Genomic DNA, 16,854 nt, shown 5'->3' on the forward strand with positions numbered 1-16,854 from the left:
TCCTTTTGAACTGCATATAGAAGATCATTAGTTTCCTTAGTCTTCTTTTTCCTGTGAACGTAAACAGTTTTGGCACTTTGAAGTTTTAACTGCTACTATTGAAGATGTGTGATTTGTTTTTCTGTTAAATCTGCTGTTAGTCCTAGCAAACATCATCTTTTCCAGAAGAAATGGAATTCTGCCACATAACCCTGTAATCCAGTCCCATCTCCAGTCAAAGTATAATATTTTTTCCAAAGTCCTACAGACCAGGACCATATGTCATATATCTTTACATCCCTGATAGCACTGAACTGAATGCTTGTCATACTGATACATCAAGAAGATACTGATAGGTGTTGACTAGATGAGGGGGCATTAAATACTCTATGTTTTATATAAAATGATGGCTTATGAAAAGAAAAAGTAACAGGTATGTGGAGGAAAGTATCTGACTTCATGTCCTTGAGAGTAACTCAGTAAAAAGTGGTATTTTCACAAATGTTGAAATACTTTCAAACCCTTTAAAGGTGTCAGTTAAGAACTTAACTTTCTGCTAACTTGAGGGATTTTAACTGCTTATTGTTGGCAACTTTTTTTTTTTTTTTTTTTTTTTTTGAGACATGGTCTCCTTGTGTTTCCTAGGCCGCAGTGCAGTGGCTATTTGCAGGCATGGTCATAGTGCACTATGTCGTTGAAACCTTGGGTTTAGTAATCCTTCTCTTGCCTCAGCTTTCTGAGTAGCTGGGACCACAGGCATGTGCCACCATCCCCAGCTGTGCTGATAACATTTAAATTCACATTGATTATCATGGAAAAGAAGTTTAATGAGCTACTGTTGTTCAGATACACAGATTTGAAAATGCCTAGATAAGTGAAATCTGTCCTGTTATGTCACATAGGACTTGAACTTTTATTATTTTTTGTTGTTGTTGTTGCTTGTTTTGAGACGGAGTCCCCTTTATCACCAGGCTGGAGTGCAGTGGCTCAATCTTGGCTCACTGCAACCTCTGCCTCCCTGGTTCAAGCTATTCTCCTGCCTCGGCCTCCCGAGTAGCTGGGACTACAGGCACGCACACCACACCCAGTTAATATTTGTATTTTTAGTAGAGACGGGGTTTCGCCATGTTGGACAGGATGGTCTTGACCTCTTGACCTCGTATTCTGCCTGCCTTGGCCTCCCAAAGTGCTGGGATTACAGGCACGAGTAACCACACCCGGCCGAACTTTTATCATTTTTGATATAAATTGTTTTCATTATTCTAAATGAAATTATAACCTGCTTAACAGTAATAGTCTTATCCTAAGGCCACTCAGAGATGTCTTGTTAATCTCTCTGAATTCCTGACTCCCACTGCTCTAGCTCGAACACTGTCCACATTACATTTTCTTTGACTCACCTATGTCTTGAATCATCGGACCCAAGAGAACTCTCAGTTCCCACTTAGTGTTCCAGACAATCACTCAAGACTCTTGTATTCTCTGCTGAACTCTGATCCCATCTCTATTTTCCCTTCACCTTAAAGTACTGCCAACTGAAAAGTAATCCCTATTTGTAGCACTTTGGATTCTCTGTATTTGGATGTCAATTTTTCCTCTTTCAAGTCCGACCTGACTCATTCAGTTAGGACCTAGAATATCCCGTTATTGTGTGGGGCAAATGCCAGAAATAAACTCAGCCACAGGAAAAATAATCATTGCCTCTCAACTGCCCACAGGCCAGCCTAGCACCCATTCCTATGAGAAAAAAGAATCTAGAAATTTAATTCTAAATTTTTATCTTATCCCCATGGCTTCCTAAAACTGTTTCACCCTGGTGCCTGCTAGCCTTTGGCAATTTTTAACTTTTTTGCCAGATAAATGTTTCCCAATTGACACAGAGCACTGTCTGTCTACTTCCTGCACCCTTTGGCACTGACTTTGTTGTATCTGTTCCTACGTCTATGTTTGCTTTGACCTTGGTATTTATGAGATATTTGACCCTTGGCTGTGATCTGATTATCTTATTTCTCTTCTGTGGTTCTTCCTTTGACTTTTCCAGGAGTTTTTCAGATCTGATGACCTGTTTGTCTCTGTTCTCCGCTGATTTTTATAGTGTTGGCACTGCAAGATAATTACCATTGTTAAATAAGGGTTTGTCTTGGGACTTGTGGTACCCAGAAATTATGATCAGATATATTAAATTCTTACCATACTTTCCAAGAAACCCAGTGTGTTCTTTAAACCATTTGAGTTTAAAGATGTAAAACTCCTCCTGGTTTATGGCCCAGCTCTATTAGTGATGGTTAATCATAATGAGAGGCTGAATAAAAACTAGAACATTGCTTAGAATTTAAGTTAAAATGGGAAAACAAATCTCTCCAGGTTACTAAGGGGGATTTACTTTTCCAAATGCTCTGCAGGTAGCTTAAACTCAACATATACAGCTGGGGTAATGTTTTTAAAAAATTATGGATGTGCTTTTTTATTTTATCTTTCACAGTACAAGACCATTGTCTTCGTCTGCCCGAGGCAACAATATGCCTGAGGAAGATTAGGATTTGTTACAGTAGAAATGCAAACAGAAAGCACCCAAACAATAAAAATGAGAAAGGATAAATAAGTAAGATGGAAGAAAGGCTTCGCGGGGTTGAGGTTGGTTCTGGCGGTTTGCCTCCAGAATGATAAATCAGATTGTTAGCTGTTCTCTAGAGAGGAGTTCCATTATTTTTTATATTCCTCATATTTGCAAATAAATAATCCATCTTGGAGCAGTCAATTCAGAGCTCCTGTATAATTTAAAGAGCATAACCCTGCTCTCTGTGAAGTCTTGTCCCATGGATTCTGGAAAGAAGAAAGAGACAGAGAGAGTAGAATGAAACCATTAATTATAGGTGCACATTTTCCTTTCTCTGGGCTCTGGACAAGAGATATGTGGGGAAAAAAGAGAGAGAATACTAGCAAAGTCAGACAGAGACCCCTGTTTTCCATTTGGGACTTCAGGAGAAGGAGGATACTTGCAGGGGGTCTGTAAAACACTGATGTAGAATCACTTCAAGATGTGTCAGTATAGCCTGTTAAGGTAAAAAAGTGGTCCCAAGTGTGGCTTTTCTAAGGCACCCTTGGTTCCCTATAGATCTTGCCAGAAGAAGGTCATTATTGATGAAATAAAGTGATTCCCAAATAAGGACTGAAGGGAGGACCACCCCAACCAGGGCCAAATAAGGTTTGCAGGTAGGCCTCTGAGGTTTCTACAGCAAGATTTGTGATGAAGGTAGTGAGGTATGAATTTCACAAGCAGCAGTGTTTGTGCCAGGGCATGGCCTTTGAGATGTGTTAGTCATAGGCTTTCAGCATCAGAAGAGAGCAAAGCAATCAGAATCCAGGAGGACAAAGGGTGCTATTGAACCACCGAGGAGTAAGAGCAAGACACCATAAGCATCAGAGGAGTCAGTATTTCCTCTTTCTTGCCATAACGGCAATAAGCCATACTCCTCTCCCAGAAGGAGGGATTAATCATCTGAACATATTTTATCCAAGAGATCCTGGATTCAAACTAATTTTTAACTGTTTTGCACATTTAATTATTCCCAAGAATGGATGGGGCTCTGGAGAAAGGTCAGTTTACAGAAAAGATACAAAAATCACTTTTTCTCAAATTCCAGATGAGTGCCCGTGATTTCATCATATATTGCCTTCTCCCCCCATCGTCCTTCATCACTGTCTCTAGCACTGTTGTACTCTCTGTCATTAAGGATCAACATCCAGAATCATCTTTGATTCCATTTCTCTTTTTCGTTCAACATCGAAGTTGTCAACTTTTGAAGGTCTTACATTTTGTATGTTCCTTTGGTTTTTTCCTTTTTAAAAATTTCAACAGCTTCTAATTGGTCTGCTTTCTTCTTGAACCTTTCTCTTCCAATCATTTCTGTACATGACATCTAGATTAATTTTCTCAAATGAGGATCCTGATTCTATTACCCACTTTTCAAAACATTCGTGGTTTATCATCATGTACTAAATTATAAGAAAATGTCTCAATCCTGTATAATGATTCTTCTAAAATATGACTACATTTTGCTTTTCCTGTTTTATCCTCCCTTTGTCACTGTAAATATTCAGTGGGAGAGCCTGAGTGGAGTACTTCTTAACTAGGGTACTGCTGGCTTTTAAGTCCTGGTCTGTTAGCTGGTGCTGTTCCTTTGTCTGGGATATGACTTCTGCCTTACCTTCTCTTCTCTTAAAATTTCCTTGTGGATAAATCTACTCCAAACCTCATAGCGCTGAATCCTTATTAATGTTTATAAGGATAGGGGTTTGGAAATCTTTATTAAGTATAATTCACAATGTGATTATGGTATAGAGTTCACTTTGCTGACTAGTAAGCAAAGAGATCCAAGAGAAACTGGTGGTTATCCTTTGCGGATAAATGAGAAAGTTTCACAGGAAACAGGAAAAAGATGTTAACAGAATGAGAATAAAATAAAAATAAGTTCTGAAGATCTCTCCTGTGATTCTAGAGAGGGTCCCTGGGTGCGGGGCTAGAAATTTAGAGTCTACATGACAATTAGGAGGCAGCCAGAATTTGCCATACGCTTGTAATGTCTGGAATGGGGACGGAAGAACAGGATGTGCTGGCACCAGGAAGTGGGCCATAGAGAAGATTGCAGTTCAGACGAAAAGAAGGAGGTTGACTTAATTGGTACAACTTTTCTCATCTTCAGATATTTCAAGCAAATGACTTGTTCACAAGACCAGCCATCTGCTATCGTAGAAATGAAGAAAAGGAGGTTTTCTGGTTTTCTACTTTTCTCTGTAAGCCACTGATCACATGATAAATAATGGTTTTTGTTGTTGTTGTTATTTTTGTGTGTGTGCAGCTCATCACTGCATTTTTGTGCTATGAAAATAAAGTAATTTAAGTGACTGAAAGATAGGATACAGTTGATGCATATCTGGAGTGTCTAAAAATCAGGTAGCTTCTTGAGTTGAAACCAGATTGGAATTTTACAGGGAAAGGAGAAGAGACGGGCATGTGTCCTTATGGTTTGACTCAGGTTAAAAGTTTTTGTCTTTAATTCTTACAAAATTTTCAGCTGAAGTTTAGTCTCATTTGTATGCCTCTTGCTTGGAATTGTTAGTGCAATCCCATCTTAGTAACTGTAAGGAGAGTACTTTCTGAGAACTGTTTTTATAAGGCTTATGGTTGTTCACTTGGTCAAGGTTCACAATGTGGAGTAATAGACGAGGATCAAAGGCCAGAAGGGAACACAGGACCCTCTATGATGTTTGTTTTAATCAATGTATAGTACTAGCGGACTTTTAACTTGTATCTGTGAAAGAATGTCTACTACCTTTTGGATTATAATACATAGGTCCTGTTAAACAACAATAAACAACATGAGATGATTCATAATGCAGTAAGATGAAAAGTTTCATCTTGGTCAATGGAATTCTCTGAAGAGAAATTATCAGCATTTCTTGAGAAAATATACTTTGTTTAGTCTATGAAAGTGGAGTGTAAGACCCCAAATACGTGCTCAAGAAAAAAATACTATTGCTAAACTGTTGTGCAGTAGACATAGAAGTGAACTTTTAGGCTCTTGAGAAGGGGCAAAAGGAAATAAGGATAGCAGAATGAAAAGAAGGTCAGAGAGAGGGAAACATCTAGGCTGGGGTCTGAGTAAGAGAAGGGCCAGTATAATTCATGATGGCAGAATGTTGAGGAAGGAAATTTTACATACAGAAATACTGATATTAATTTTTAGGTTGTTTACTGTAGAGTAGAGGATGTAAGTGCCCTCCTCTGAGTCTTTTATGGAATCATCAGTAAACTACTCATTAATTTTACTTAAGCATGAGTATATCCTTTCAGGAACACTCAAAGAAGTATTGAATTCTAAGTCAAAGTCAACACAAATGTAGTGCAAGCAGCTATAGGAATATGAGAATAAGAAGTTATCTGACATCCAGGGCACAATATATTTTTAATCTGGGTATTTTTGGTTAGAAAGATAGCACATAGGGCCGACAAAAACAAATTCATTCTGAAAGTTTTAATGTAGACGCCCTTTTCTAGTTATTGGCTCCTTTTTTATTGTATGCTTTATGACTTTAAATACACGTCTTGAATTTCTTTCTCTCTCTTTCACATACACAACTTGGTGCCAATCAGAGAAGAATGAAGGACCACAAATATGAAACATTCATTCATTCATTCAAAAATAAGTACAGTACTCAGTAAACAATTTGCTTACCCATCCCTGATTCTCTTAAAGCAGAAGCCATCTGACACCTCTGCTCCCACGATACGCATGTCTGGGATTGAAATATTTACCTTAGTATTTTATAATAGTTTGTTTCCAATTCTACCTCTTCTGTTAGATTATGAGCTTCTCAACTATTATTTATAGTTTCATTTACAATATATCATTCCTAATGTTTGACACTGAGTTCTATTGTATTTCTATATTTCCTCTAATTTGTCAGAATATTGTTATGCTACTTTCCTCCCTCAACATTGTCCTTTTCTTTGACTTTGCCCATTATTTTGTCTCATCTCCATGGACAGTGCTCTCTCTCTTACCCCTACCTCTTCTTCTCTTAACTGTAAGCTCCTTGAGAACAGGGTTGTGCATTCTCACTGACCTTGGCATCCCCAGCACCTAGTCAGAATAACTGCATTGCAGAACTAAGCTGTTGTTCAGTGGACACTCTTGTGGCCATCGGCAGGAGTTTAGTACTTCGAACATAGTACATGATACATAATAAATGCCTTTAAAAAAAACATAAGTTGAATGGATGGGTAAGTAAATGTTCTCTATTCCTAACCATTTAGGAATCTTGATGCCTATAATTTACCAGACTCTCTGTGAAATTGATACATTTTATTTGTTCTTTTTTTTTTTTTGACATCTGCCTTATATTTTTTATGTGTATAATTGTGTGTATCTGTAGGTGTCTGTGTGAGAGACTATATTTGTATCTTTTCTTTTCTCTTTCCCACCCTCATCTCACATTATAAGTTCTTTTATGAGAGGAGCAATGTCTTAGTTATTTAGTTTTTAACACACTGGTATATTACATGTAAACACTAATAGTTTTCAATTAAATTATAACTAGAAGCATTAATTTTAAATAGCAACTTAAAACTAGTTTAAAGTGGATTCTTGTACTTTCAGTAAGGTTAGAACATCTTTGATTGTAGATACAATGTTTTACCCTTGTCCATGTCCTGAAGACTTTGTACCATCTTGGGCATAAAACAGCATATTCAGAAATGCCTTATGAATCATTAATTTTCATTTCCCAAGTGTATAAATTATTTTTGAGTAGTGGTTTTAACACTGGAGGTTTTGACTTATTTGGCATCTGGATGTGTCTGACAGATGATTTAAAGAGTCTTATAATTATAAAATATGATCGTTTATTGAGACAGATGTACATATGGCACACCTTTTGAAATTAAATAAAGTGCCTGAGTCTAACATCTGTGTGGAAAACATCCATCACAGCAGGTCTTCCAGAAGCTATCTGATACTTTCCTTGCTTCCACTAAAAATAGTCTTTCATCATGCCTGTTCTATAAAACTTTACTATTTTCTTTCAGGTACATGCCTTTATGAATTTGGTTTTATTTCTCAATCCTAACTGTCCTTCGTAATCATGAGTTTATTAGCTTAAATTTATATATTGTGTGAGGATGTAGACTAAGATGCTACTATAAAGGAGTCCAAGATACAAACTTGAAGCGTAAGTTTATTCCTTTCTAATGTAACAATCCAGAAGTGAACGGTCTAGGATGGCTGGGGTGTCTGTGCCTTCCTAGTTCATTTAGGGACCTGGTTTCACTCATTCTATTGCTCCATTATCCTCTAGGATGTTCTCGTCTACTTTGTCAAATCTAGGTCACCATGTCCACCATCTAACTGCAATAACTAAGAAGAGGAAATCTAAGGCAAACATCTTTGTTTTTAAGGGGAAAATCCAGAAGGTACTCACATAACTTCTCACATCCTATTCCCCAAACTTAGACACGATGTCCTGCTTAGCTACAAGAAAAACTGGGAAGCATAGTCTGTAAGGTGGGTGAAGAGATGGCCAGTGAAAATCCCAAAGAGTCTGTCTTTTAAAAGAAAAATTAGGCAACAAATACTGGTGAACTGTCTGACTCAGTCAACTCCTCTGATCACTCCATGAGTACCTTCTCCCCACGTGTTAGCATACCCTTTCTTTTTCAAAATCAGCTAGGCAATGTTCCTTTATCCTGTTCAGATAAAAATTGGGGCTGTTTGAGTGTTGCACTTTCCTCTCTGACAAGTTTGAACTTGGACCTTTGCAATCTGATAACCCATACACTAGTATACAAATTCTGCATGTCCCTGACACCTAATATGCAATGGGAAGCTGGAACATAAGAATCACCATGATAAACTCCTGTTAATAAAAATAGGCAGAATAGGAGCAGACAATCATTATAGAAATGACAAAAATCTGGTATGCAATGACTTTAAGGACCTTGTTCTTGCACTGGACTAAATTCTTCAGCTGGGCTCTTGCCTTGATCTATGAGAGGAACTCTGTGATCCATTGTCCTTTAAGTCACATGGCTCTTCCCTTTTGGGTTGGAGTAAGCTTTTATTCTTTCTGTTACTTTTCTCGGCCACAACTAAAGTATGCATTGAGAATATGCCCTCCATAAGCACTGCTTCAGAGACAATCAGGCTCTTGTTGGTCAGATTTGGGGTTTCTTTGCAATGAGGTCTCCTTTTTCAAATCTCATTAAGATTCCAGGCTACTTGTGTCTAATAAAATTTACATAAAAATCACCACACTAAAAGATTCCTTTATTCATAGTTTTTAAGCCTGTGAGATTTTCTGTTACATGCTGTTTCTGTGCTTGAGCCCTCCCTCTTGCCTTCAATATAATATTGCTAGTTCAAGGTTGTGATGGTTAATACTGAGTGTCAACTTGGTTGGACTGAAGATACAAAGCATTGATACTGGGTGTGTTTGCGAAGGTTTTGTCAAAATAGATTAAGATTTGAGTCAGTGGGTGGAGGAAGGCAGATCTACCCTTAATCTGGTGGGCACAATCTAATCAGCCACCAAAGAATATAAAGCAGGCAGATAAATGTGAAAAGGAGTGACTGGCCTAGCCTCCCAGCCTACATCTTTCTACTGTGCTGTGCTGGATGCTTCCTGCCCTCGAACATCAGACTCTAAGTTCTTCAGTTCTGGGACTCGGACTGGCTCTCCTTACTCCTCAGCTTGGAGACAGTCTATTGTGGGATCCTGTGATCTTGTAAGTTAATACTTAATAAACTCCATTGGAAATATATATATTTGTCCTTCTAGAGAACCCTGACTAATGCAAAGGTCATCTAAAAATACAGGCTTTAACTAGGAAGTTAATCTGAACTTCAAACCTAGGTTGCTCCTATTATTTGACTAAAAATTCTTACTGGGAGGATTTTAAGAAAGGCTCTGAAGGATAGGCTTAGCTTCTGCTATTTCAAGCACAAAAGCAGTTGATTTTTCTAGTCCTGCGAAGCCACACATCTTTCAGTCAAAGTAGATGAAATGCTGCAGACAGAAAAGGTGTCCATAAAGAAAGCCCTGTTTCCTTCAATCACTTATTGCAAGCTGGCCTGTTATACATGAACTCTTTTTTATCCTGAAGGACTTTTCTAAAAATAGCAGGGAGCCATAAACACTCACCAGTATCCTGAGTTTTCCAATCAGTTTTCTAGAGCAGTGGATGTTGCTGGAGTTTCAATTTCTCACAGGTTGCATTTCTTTCCCTATTGGTTTTGTGGAATAAATAGGTTATTAGCTTCTCACAATTTAATATCTGTTTCTTCCTCTTCATCCACCTAATTGTTTAGCCAATGACAAATATTTTGAGTATTTATTATTGTGATATCTCACATCTCTGATCAAATTTACATATTAGGTAGGATATAAGATAAATCTTTATAACAAATGAACCAAAAATAATTATTTTACATGAAATTGAAGGCTGTTTCCTCATATTTTCACAAAAGGAGAGAGATCAAGACCAGTGGAATAGGTCTACTTCAGAGAGTCATTCATACATCCATGTTTAGGATAGGATAATATTCTGCTTGATGTTGCATCATTACGTAGGGTATGATCCTCTTCCTCATGGATTGGAAGCAGAAGAAAGGAAGTTCAGAATAACTGGCTTCATCTTCAAGGCAGTGACATTATACTTGCATGTGTCTTTTGAGATTACATCCTATTTGACCTGAACTTAATCCCTTGGCCACACATGTCTGCTAGGAAGGATGAAAAGTCAAATCTGTACTTTAGTTGTGTATCCTAATTCTATGTAAGCTAAAATAAGGTGTTTTTTTTAAAAAACAAAACAAAAAAAACAAAGAAGAAAGAAGGAAAGATTGAATTTGTGAGGACAGCTAGCGACATAAAAGATTAATTTACAAAGAACGTTTAATTGTTTTCAGTTTCAAAACAGTTTGTCACCTACAACTAAGGATCGATTTTATTCTGTGTTTCAAAATTGAAGCATTAATAACAATTATCTCTTGGTGTTTACTAAGTGTAGGACATAGAAAATTTTTCCATTCTCTTGGAATGTCATCATCAACATAATTGAGTAGAGGAGTCTTAAAATTTGGAGGACATGGCTCCATCATGGCAATAAACAAACACTTGTTTTTTTTCCTGGTAATTTTTAAAATTATTCAAGTTGAAAGTAATGCAATATCTGTTAACTGATTTTGATTTTTTTTTCCTTAAGCAATTTATTTGGGTCACTGTATTTTTTATAGTACTCTTTAATATATTCTCGACAGAATTCTTAATTGACTGCAAAAATGATTAACAGTAGGCTCCCCTGCTGTTCAACTCAGTCATTCATGACTTCACCAGATGGTTTGTTTTTTTGGGCCAATGGTTTTTCTTTTCTGTTTTTTTTTTTTTTGTTTTTTTTTTTTCATATTGTTTCCCCTCCCCTGGATACAGTCAAGAGCTAAAATACGATGCTTAGTTTTAATTTTATGACTAAAATATAAAATATCATGCAGGTAAATAATTTATTTTCTGTATACTTAAAACCAATGGCTGGAGTGTTTGCTATTGTGGGCAAGGTAATTTGAAAGTATACTTGTTTTCTTCAATTACTTTCTTCACATAGTCCCTTGTCATTGTTCTCTAGTAATTCAAGTGCCATTAGTTTTTGCCACTTTTTGCAATCTTCCCTTTGGTTACCCTATTACTTTTATGGATTCGCTTTATTTAACACTTTTGTTTAATATGTTATTCAAAGTCCTGCTGAGGAAAACTCATTAGCTGTTACTCACCTAATTATTTTTAGCCTGTGTAAATAGTACATAGATTAAGATGCAATTAAACAAAGAAAAGCAGAGATATATAAATGCCTGAAAGATTTTCTTGTTTTAATCAAGCTATGTCAATCTATCTGAGAAAGTATTTATGAAATTTTAACTCTTTCGTTGGTCATGTAACATTTTCAGAGGCAATGTTTCTTAGTAAAAATAATATTTATAATAATTTTCTGTATAAATGACTGGCTTCTAAAACTGGTAAAACTTTCAAAGATCTTCCACTATGTTAGCTTATAAAAGTAATTAACCTCAAATCATTTGCTCTACATTTTTTTTTAATATTACTGACTCCTAAAAGGTGAGGTTTGGCTATGTATTTAAATTTTTTTAATATTAAAAACAATTTTGAAACGTGTTAAAGAATATTTCTAATTATTTGTTTTTTAAATTAAAAATGTAGCAATTTAGCTTCAGAAGTGATGAAATCACTCAGTTAACAGTCATTTTACAGATAGAGAATCTGAGATTTACATAATTTAGATAACTTGTCCAGGCTTAAACTTTCAGCTGGGGGGAAGTCCAGAAAATTTCATAGTCCCTGCTCATCCAGTACCCATCCAGTGTTATTTATTTGTAAGGCTACCATAATACAGCATTACTACACATACCACAGACTGGGTAGCTTAATCAATAGCAATTTATTTTCTCACAATTCTGGAAGGTAAAAGTCTGAGACCAAAGGCACAGCAATATTATTTCTTTATAGCCCTCTTTCTTTTGCTTGTAGATGGCCACCTTCTCCTTGTGTCCTCACATGGTCTTCCCTCTGTACCTGCTTCTGTGGTTTAATCTCTTCTTAGAAGGACATCAGTAATATTGGATTGGAATCTATGCCCAATGAGCTCATTTAAGCTTAATTACCTCTTTAAAGACACCATCTTCAAATGCAGTCACATTTTGAGGTACATATTTTGGCATTAGGACTTCCACATATAAATTTGGGAATAGGGTAGACACAATTCAGCCTGTAATAGGGACATTGGTCTATCTTTGGGCCCGGAGCTCTCCAGAGGAAGAAAATATCTGGTGGTCAGCATAAATGCTTTCCAGCCTTTCTGGTGCGTTGGAAACCAGAAAAGTGAAAAGTAAGCATTCTCTAAATCAGTTTTTAATTTTATACAATGACCCTGAATTTACCCCAAATGTTTGCAGAAAACAGTTACAGGAATTCAAAAGAAATAACAATTACTTTGAATGAAAAACTAACATTTTCATGAAGCAAACCAGTATTTAAAAAGGGAATTCTATGCAGAGATCACGTTAACCATCTTGGCCAAAACATGAACAGTGTCCAGCATAGAGTAAGCCCTCAATAAATATTTGCTCACTGACTATGTCATTGGATCAATGAGGATATGAAGATCTTCACAACTATTTATGCTCCTAAAACTCTGCTACATAGTAAGTTTGTGGTAGAGTGCTTCTATCCTGCCTCCTACCCAATAAATGAATAGCCCCAATGGGCATTTACATGAGATCTAAGTGTACTGAATCTCAGTACTGTCTCAGAATGCTCAGTTTTAAGTATAGCACCCTTCATTTTTCCCGTTTTAATCTACAATGGTTACAAAATGCATCTCACAATACAATGTCAATAGATAGCCATGTCACCATAGAGCTCCAATTACTCTGCGCTAATTTAAAGCTTACTCATTAATTTCAAAATCAAAAGGTTTTGTAACTTTTGAGTTCCTCAAAATTGTCACTATTGACATTGCAACTGGATAATTCTTTGTTGTGAGGCACTGACTGGGTATTGTAAGATGTTTGGCCGGTTTCCTGGACTTTACCCTCTAAAAGTCAGTGGTGCCCCTCCAATCATAACAAGCAAAAATGTTTCCAGAAATGGCCAAATTTCTTCTTATGGGCAAAATCACTCTTGGTTGAGAACCATTGCTTTATGTCGAATATCTAGACCATGCTCTTTATGTAAATTTATAATTATTAAATTATCATTAAGTTAGATTATTGGAAAGTCACCTAAGTGTGCATCTGCATAAAATAATCACTTTTCCTGTCCTTATGTAAACCAGCTTTGCTGACACAAATGTTTCACTTTCTTTTTTTCTGACACTTTTTTATTCACTGAAAAATAGTCTAATTATAGTCTTCTTCTCTCAGAGTCATAGTTCTAATTATTAGTCACATTGACCTTTCTGTTAAATAAAAAGAAACAAACTTTACATCATAAACCATAAAAGCAATGACATTAAATGCTAGCTGCAAAGAAGTACATTAATTATGTACTCCTAAATTAAAATGAAATATCTTTCCAAGTCCTATATTTGAATATGTTTGAGAGAGTCTCTTTAGAAGATTTCTTTATTTTTAACGGAGCAGACAGCAGGCGTTCATGACCACAAAGTTCTCTTTGTGAAAAAATTAAATAAACCTTTATTTATTGATTAATGAAAAGACTTTTGTGGAGTTAGCAGGCAACCTCAAATGCTTTCTGACTTGTTAAATCTGTAAAAGTCAAATTAGAGATCATTTTGTGCAGTGTGGTAGACAATGAAGACAATTTTCTGCAAACACTCATCAAGACTGAGTTCTGTTAGAGAACATGTGAATTGAAGAGGCTGCAACTCAGCCAGAGTCTCTGTAGTTTCCTATTTAAATATTTTTGATGTGTCATATCCAATTTCAGTATTTCCTTCATATAAAAGCTGTGATGTAGGCTCTGTTCCTTTTCTTTGCTGGCTTTACAGCCAAATAGTGTCTGTATAGTAAAATAACTATTACCTTATTTTAAAATCAATTTTCAGAAACTTCCCTAGACTCCTTCTAGGAATTGTCTCTGACTAAATGTGAGTAATGTGCACCCTGGCCCTTCTAGAGTTACAATGCATTCCTTATTTAATAGATTTCATTGTTAAAATATATACATTTTCATTTAGTTGTTTTCAGTATGAACTTTTAAGATTTGAGTTTAAAATACTACTGACTGAAAAAATAAATTTTTATTTAAGAAACATATGCTAATTAAGAGATCTAGAGGGAAATTTGACTATGAAAATACAGCAAGATAAAGACTTTGAGTTTAAAGTCTGGAAGGCTTGTGAAAGACATGCTAATGAACCAATTCTCACAGCGTTCCAGTGTTGATGTAGTTTGAAAGAGCATAGAACACATGGTGGTTCCAAACAGAGTCATTATTTACTGTAGATGAAATTAATTCAGGTCATTGGTTCCCAGTGTTTTCAAGAGCAAGGCATCACTTTTGGTTTTCTGGTTTCTTTTTTTGAGACAGAGTCTCACTCTGTCACTCAGGCTGGAGTGCAGTGGCACGATCCTGGCTCACCTCAACCTCCTGCTCCTGGGCTCAAGTGATTCTCCTAGTTCAGCCTAGCTGGGATTACAACATGCTTGGCTAATTTTTTATAGTTTTAGTAGAGATGGGGTTTCACCATGTTGGCCAGCCTGGTCTTGAACTCCTGACCTCAAGTGATCCACCCATTTTGGCCTCCCAAAGTGCTGAGATTACAGGCATGAGCCACTGCGCCCGGCCAAGGCATCTTGAGGTAATGATAAAATATATTCATTGTCTCATTTCATTTATTCATATATTCAGCAATGCATATTTATTGAGTAACTATAATAAGTAAGTCCTTTAGTAGGCTTGGGAATATAGTAAACAAAAAAAGTCCCTGAACACGTGGAGTTTACAAAAGAAAAAGTGAATAAACAAAAATAGATCATAAAAACATATTATGCAATAAAAACATTTTATGCAATATGGCAATCAGTGCTATGTAAAAAGTAAAGTAAGATAAGAGAGACAGGGAGTTCTTGGGTGTGTGGTGGTTAAGGAAGGCAACTCTTAGGTCTGTTTCCTAGAAGTGCAGCCTGGGATGGAGATTCATATTCAAAAGGTGTATTAGAGGAAAAGGATTATGAGCACAAGGGAAATGAGGCAAACAGGAGAGAGCTGGGTGAAAGATCAGCAAGAATGTGGGCTTGGCTGGAGACTTTCAGGTAAACCACAGGAAATTCTGGAGCAGCAATGGTACTGCAGAATCCGCCCCTTCTTGAGGTAGTCTGTGTCGTTTGGTTGCTTGCTGAGGTGGTGTGGCATGATCTAGAGGGAAGGCCCCTTCTTTTGGCTGAGATCAATGGTCTGGATAAATGAGGGTCAGGTGTAAGTTTTTGTTCAGTCAACACCAACAGCAGCTGAGGATGGTGCTGCAGTCTGTCAAAGGGGTCTGGATGGGATTCCAACAGTATTTTCTTGTATGTCAGAGAAGGTAATGAGAATGTGAGGGAGAAAGACAGCTAACTATCTTTGAGAAGAACATTCTAGAGAGAACAGTGACTGCAAGAGACTGAAACTTGCTTAGCTTGAGGAACTGCATTATGTCCAATATGACCAGAATCATGTGAACAAGAGAGAGAACAGAAAGAGATGAGGAATGCAGGAACAAGTAGAAATCATGTGGGAACTTGTGGGTTATAAAATGAGATGGGAAGTCAGTTGAGTCTTCTGAGTAGAATGCATGATTTGGATGTATTTTTAATGTATTTACTTTGGCTGCCCTGGGAAGAATAGACTATAAGAAACACAAATATAAACAGCAAAATCAATACTTGCCGTTTATGTACCATTTTGGTTGAACAATTGCATGCTATCAAAAAGCTATAGTGAATTTATTAATGTTTTAACATGGTCTTCCATGTGACAATTACAATTATATTCATATATATTTTGTGAGTACTGTGCATAGGCAGGGGTTATATTCAAAATATTCAGTGGACTGAATAAAGAAAATGTGATACATATACACCATGAAATAGTATGCAGCCATAAAGAAGAATGAAATCATTTCCTTGGCAGCAACATGGATGGAGCTAGAGGCCATTATACTTAGCAAAGTAATGCAGAAACAGAGAAGCAAATACAGGACGTTCACACTTATAAGTGGAAGCTAAATGTTGGGTAGTCATGGACATAAACATGGCAATAACAGACACTGGGGCCTACTTGAGGGTACAGGGTGGGAGGAGGGTAAGGATTGAAAAACTACGAATCAGGTACTATGTTGATTACCTGGGTAACATAATTCTCTATACATCAAACCCCTGTGACACACAATTTACTTACATAACAAATGTGCACAATTACCCTCTGAACCTAAAATAAAAGTTGGAAAGAGAAAAAAAAAAAAGAAAATATTTACCAAACAGTATGCCAGTAAGTCATTATGGAAGCTGATCCTTAGCCTCAAAAGTAGACAAGATACAGTATTTATTGTAAGCCGCTTGTGATATAACCCTTTTCCTTCTTAACTGTTCAAGCTTCAATACAAGATGATAATTTTTGGTCTATTCTGAGAAAAAGAAAGAAACTCACTTGGACCAAATGGGGTGGTATTCTATGATGAAATGTAGAACTTGTTAAGAAAAATACCAGATATAGGATAGATAGGAAGGTCTTAATTTGTAAAACAAAGGATTTCATAAGCCAGCAGGTAGGGATCTATAAGCTGAAACCTGAAAGTTGAGCTTAAGG

General features: G+C 36.6%; 1 long non-coding RNA gene across 1 annotated transcript in view; it reads right to left on the reverse strand.

Moving 5' to 3' along the window:
- Nucleotides 1–2,448: 2,448 nt before the first annotated feature.
- Nucleotides 2,449–16,854, reverse strand: part of LOC139356537 (uncharacterized) — a 41,592-nt gene continuing 27,186 nt past the window's right edge. The window contains exons 4-5 of the long non-coding RNA XR_011608531.1: nt 9,679–9,761; nt 2,449–2,802 (exon numbers count right to left, since the gene is read on the reverse strand). This is a non-coding gene — a long non-coding RNA (uncharacterized lncRNA). The remainder of the gene's footprint in view (nt 2,803–9,678; nt 9,762–16,854) is intronic.

The sequence above is a fragment of the Macaca nemestrina genome, chromosome 10 (assembly GCF_043159975.1).
Source record: "Macaca nemestrina isolate mMacNem1 chromosome 10, mMacNem.hap1, whole genome shotgun sequence".
NCBI lineage: Eukaryota > Metazoa > Chordata > Mammalia > Primates > Cercopithecidae > Macaca > Macaca nemestrina.